The sequence below is a fragment of the Ambystoma mexicanum genome, chromosome 5p (assembly GCF_040938575.1).
Source record: "Ambystoma mexicanum isolate Mex_15411 chromosome 5p, UKY_AmexF1_1, whole genome shotgun sequence".
NCBI classification, from domain to species: domain Eukaryota; kingdom Metazoa; phylum Chordata; class Amphibia; order Caudata; family Ambystomatidae; genus Ambystoma; species Ambystoma mexicanum.
In genome coordinates this window covers 82,370,830-82,376,287 of record NC_090930.1, presented here as the reverse complement: position 1 = coordinate 82,376,287, position 5,458 = coordinate 82,370,830, and the positions used below count along the sequence as shown (strand labels likewise).

General features: G+C 48.5%; 1 long non-coding RNA gene across 1 annotated transcript; it reads left to right on the top strand.

Moving 5' to 3' along the window:
• Positions 1-2,142: 2,142 nt before the first annotated feature.
• Positions 2,143-3,091, top strand: LOC138481622 (uncharacterized). The gene is made up of 2 exons (XR_011274289.1): positions 2,143-2,590; positions 2,897-3,091. It is a non-coding gene; the product is annotated as an uncharacterized lncRNA (long non-coding RNA).
• Positions 3,092-5,458: the final 2,367 nt, after the last annotated feature.

Sequence of the window (5,458 nt, the reverse complement as noted above, 5' to 3'; positions counted from 1 at the left end):
CTGCCACCAACTGCTAGGCCAGTTCCCCCTTGCACGGAAACACAAGCAACCCCAGGCGTGTTTCGGATTCGATGGGCTTCATCAGTGAGGTGCATCTTGGTTTGTGTTAGGTTGGCTGCTTGTACTTTTATTTGTATAGCGCCGAAAGCCAAAGGCATCAGTATTTTCTACCACAGTAAGGCAATCTCTCAGGGTGAAGGGCAAAGAGAGGGCATGGAGTAATGAACAAAGCAGCACGGTCTGCACTGGGGGCGCGGGGGCGGGGCTCTTCTTCGCGAATACCCAGTTCTATAGCAGTGATTGGGGCCAGCCAGAAACCCGTGCTGTTCTTGTGGCTTAGTTGATTCTGGGAATGAAATATATGCATGTATACCACCAGTTTCCCAGCCCCTGTGCTCCAGTTGGCTGCCCATGCTGACAGGTGGCAATAGGATTCCCCCAGCTGCCTATAAAGCTGAGTTTATTGAATCGCCTTTGCACAGTAGCACGGTTTCCAGGACAAACCGAAAGGTGGGAAGTTGCATAGCAGTCAGGGTGAAAGGAAGAAAGACATCGGAATTACCGTTGCTGGTTATTCTGCAGAAATCCCACTGATTTTTGGCAGTAAGGTGGAATTTACCTCCAGCTTTTTGCTAGAAGTAAATCGTCCACCTTACCAGCGAAGTTGTAATGCAGCGGGGTGGTAATACAGCTGTAATGAGGCAGTAACGGAATTACACCCGCTTTAGCGCCATTTTTATCTACACTGCTGTACTCGTCATGAGGCCCATGTCTTTCTTCGCTTGACCCTGACTGCTCTGCATCTTCTCACCTTTCTAGTTCTTCCCAGAAACCGTGCTACTCTGCAAAGGTGATTTAAAACACTCAGCTTTTCCCTAATGTCATGGGTGAGTCCTATTGCCACCTGTCAACATGGGCAGCCAACTGGAGCACAGGGGGTGGGAAACGGGTTGTGTAAATGTCCTGTATCTCAAACATGTATGGACACAGAAAATGGGGATTAACGCAGCCCTACCCCCACTTGTAATCCCGCAGTAAATCCGCTGGACCAGGTGGTGGTAACAGTAAGCGAGTTAGGCAGTAACGTGCCGGATTTACCGCCGAATTACCGCCAAACTCGTAATGAGGCTGTACACTTGGAAGCAAACCCTGGCCTGCACTTTATTAAGGACACATAAGTGAATACACAGGGCTGCTCTGTAGAAAGCAATGCGTACAGTGGCAGAGATGTCCCCTAGGAAAGATGTTTGCATAAGCAGGGAATCAGAGCGCACACACGTGGAGTGGGGGGGGGGGGGTGGCGTGCCGCTCTTTGGAAGAGTTCCAGGTAAACTGGGAGGCAGGGGGGAGGGGCGGGGGAGCTAGCCAGCCATGGCCCCCAATGAGAAGAGCCTAAACGCCTCCCCTCCAGCGCCTTGCCCCTTAGAGACGTGCACCCCTGCTTGCATAATGATGGCCTCTTTTGAAACATGAAATGTGTAGCCTGATATCGCAATCAGGCAGTGGCTGTGTTGCTTTACGAGCATGCTTTGTAACGCCTGGACGGGTAACTCACTGCCTGCCCCCAACATGGGGCACCCTGCACTTTGCAAGATCGAGTACAACCCAAGTCTTTTCTACTTCTGACTATTCCTCCATCTGGTCTCGGGCGGATAGCTCAGCGGCAACGTGCTCGCCATAGGGGGAAAAAAACACCTAGTGCGTTATAAATATTATATCATATATAATGAATCGGCCCAATAAAAACCCCTGCTATCATAGCACTTGGAACCCAGAGGAATCTGCCCGGAAGCGCTATAAGAACACAACTTATAATAGCACTGAAGCCACGTTTGTTTTGTGTTCTAGACCAACTAGCGCCAAAATACTAGTAGGCGAATATACTGAACTTTGTAAATAACTAGGCAGGGGTGATATAATGCGAGATAAGAGCCCACTGTATATACAGAACCCTGATTGGCTACCAGCTAGGATTACTTGGGTTTTATACATTAACCAACACCTTTTCGTTTTCCTACGGTCTTCATCTGTGTATATAGATCGTTGTTTATTTGAAAAACATCTATTCACATGTCTGTCATACGCACATGCCTCGTAGCCTACTCTCTCACCCTATTACTTTAGACGACGATGGTTTCACTGAAGAAAGCCCAGTTTCTCTTAATGGCAGAACGACTTTAAGGCTAGAATAACTTTTCTGAGCGCCTTCCCTAAATGCGTACCTCTGCTCAGACTGGGGGGCTGGGAGGTCTACATGGGTGTCCCCCGAGATGTCCCTCCACTCGGTGATGTGGCGGCGCAAGGGTTAATCTCAGCTGTGCCGCAGGAGCCAGAGCGCGTCATCGGCCCATGTAATAATGTGTGTGTGTGAGTCACGTGTATAAAGGGCAAAGGGGCCGGGGGGCCAGCCACTAGTCGACAGATCCTGGCTCCGGAGGGGTAACATCAAGGCTGAGGGGCTCCTGGCACAGAAGGGATAACATCGGAATCATGGCTTACGGGAAACCGGGACCGCGCCCCAGGGGGACCCTGAGAGTTGGCAACTGGAAGATCCGCATGTACCGCTACCAAATCGATCGCTTGGTCACAAGTACGTCATTTCCGGCCCCTTTCATTGCATCCATTTTTTAAAAATGCACTTGGAAAGGAATGAAGCGGTTTCATATGCTGGTGCAGTCAACTATAAACCCAAACACGCCAGCTCCTGGTGTTTTGGACTACGACTCCCATGATCCATCACCATTGACTCTGCTGGGATAGGGTGTATGGGAGAAGTAGTCAAACATTTCCGGACTGCCAAAGATTACAAAACTACGTTATTTTGAGAACTTGTTTTTGGAGTATACGTTGTAATTGGGATGAAAGATGATCCTTGTATGTGTGTTTTTTTTTACAGAGGAATTTCGACGCCGCAGGCATGGATACTGACACCACCATGACGCTTCCTCTTGCCAAACGCATCCTGGGTCTGCTGATCGGAACATGAGCCCACACTCCAGAAAAGATGGAAAAAGCATTTGAGTCCAGTGGTAGCCACATCTCAGCCGGGAACATGTGCGACTCTGCAACATAAAAACATGTGCAAATTCCACTGGGTGCCTGTTCTCACTCGGGCTTAGATTAGGGCGGGCGTGCTGGTATGTGTTGCGTGTTTCGGGGGCTGATTGTGACGCTGGACGAGTAGTTGCTGTGGATGGAGTGGCGGGCTTTGGGGGTGGGAGGAGGGGATGGGGGGGGTTGTTCGAGAAAAGTTTTGACATGAGAATGGAACATGAATTATTTTTGCCACAGGTTGAGGGACAAGGTCAGAAGAAATGGTCATTAGACCATTTGATGATACAAATTAAAGGTTTGGTGTTTCCAAATCTTGGACCAGAACAAGACTGCATTATCTATATATTTTATTATATGTGTATTGATGTCAGGAAAGGCTCCCCGGGGCTTTTCCCATCTGCTGGCACTCAGTAGGGTCTGCCAGGTACTGTCTATGTTCTTAAACGACAGCTACTCCCATCTGTCTATCCAAAGTCATTTAGAATGTCTTCCCAAATGAGCCCCTCTACTGGAAGACATACTGGAACATGCGCTAACAATATAATTCCAATATTGTTCCGCCCATTCCTCTGCAGTTTGCATTCAATGCCACTACTAATGCAGGAAAGACTGGCCCCCTCCAGCCTATACTCCAGAAGCCCCTGTAGACCCTACTCTTCAAAGAGATGTGCTCAGTCGCCAATTGATCCATTAAACCCTAATTCTCCCCCTGTGCATCACCCGCTTCCCTGCCCCCTCTACTCTTCCCAGTTACTCCGCTACCACGGCACCGTGTTAACCCCCCTAAGGTACTGCACTCAGTAACTCTTTACAGAGATATAGGCAGTACAGATGCATAACCGAGCACTTTAGAGGTAACAACAGAACAGCTATACAGCCGGGGTGGGGGCCTAGTAGTTAGGCCTCATAGGCTCTCTCTGAATATCTGTATCACTAAAACTCATTGCTCAAATGCTTTTATGCTGTGCGCTCATGAAAAACAAGTTCCCTTCAGGACCAGAGAGACAAGTTGGCAGAAGGAGATGCCCCAGAAACACAGGTGACAAAGGCCTTCAGGTGCTTGCAGAACTGAGACAAGTTGCCACTTGGCGGAGTGGCCAGCTGTTCCACACCCTTGGAGCTGCTAGTCTGCAGTGCCTGCCTCTGATGTTCGTGAAGGCAGGCGCTTGAAGGAGAGCGCAGCCAGAGGAGCAAAGAAGCCTGGGCAGCATTCTCTGAGCGGTTCTGTAGGTAGGAGGGTTCAGATCTGTGAATGGTTTTTGTGGGTTACGCAAGGGGTTTTGGACCAGATGTGGGATGCATCTGTCCTCCAGTGTGACACTTGCAGTGGTGTGGTCATGAGGGCCCAGATGGAAGAGGGGCCCAACTTTGTTTTTACCTCCTTGGGGTTTCTCCTGAAGATTTTGGTGCATGCTGGCATAACGCATTACCGGTTGCCCCGTGGTGCGCTTCTAGGAATGAGGCGGTTGTTCTTGTCAGCCTACGGTGGTCATTTCATGTTCTGACCACAGCATTGACCTCGGTAGCCAGGGAAAGTTTGTCATCAAATATGACACCAGGAGATCTGGAAGTGGTTTTACAGCTGGGTTGAGCTGACTTTCTGGGAGTTGAACGGATGAAGGACTTTGAGTCAGAGGATGAGGTCTTCAGATGTATCTCGATTCAAGTCAAGCGTATCAATCTTCATCCAGATCTGAGTGATCTTTAAGCCATTTGGAATGGCATTCGTTATTAGTGATATGGCGTGAGGGATGTTTGATTGGGAGAGGGCAGACACATGACCATTTGCAGTAGTGTACTGTCTGTACATTTGAGATTCCCAGCCAAAAGCTCTGAGGTGATCAAGGTGGTGCATCTAAGTGTCAAGTAGGACTGGTCCCGGAGGAGCCCCCAGAAACCTTATAAGACAGAAAGAACCAACCAGGATTGTTAAATGGGAACCTAGCTCAAATATCTATTCAGTTGGTCCAGGGGAATTAGCCCACATTGCTTGCATTTCCATTGGCGCCCCCAGATTCCATTTTGACTCTTTTCTTCCTGGAGAGATTCTTCTAGGAGTCCCACTTGTCTGTTTCTGCAAGAAGTTGTCTCCTTTCTAAAAGTAATCCTGAACTTTCTAGTTTCATCCTTCATACCATCAGCAACCGTTGTGTCTTAAAATACTGACACATGTGGTATTATGTCGATTGCAGGCCTTTGTTGATGACTGCTGTTGCCTCTTGTCTGTGCAGTGTTGATTTAGATTCCATCATGGGACTCTCCATTTAACTGACCACGAGGTTCTTCTAATTATGTTTGCTAGTTTGACCCTGGTGGATCATGTTATGAAATGGTTCTTGGTACAGTTCTAATCTCTTCTCAAAATTCATTGCCAGAGTTATTTTAAATCCATTCTTAAACACCA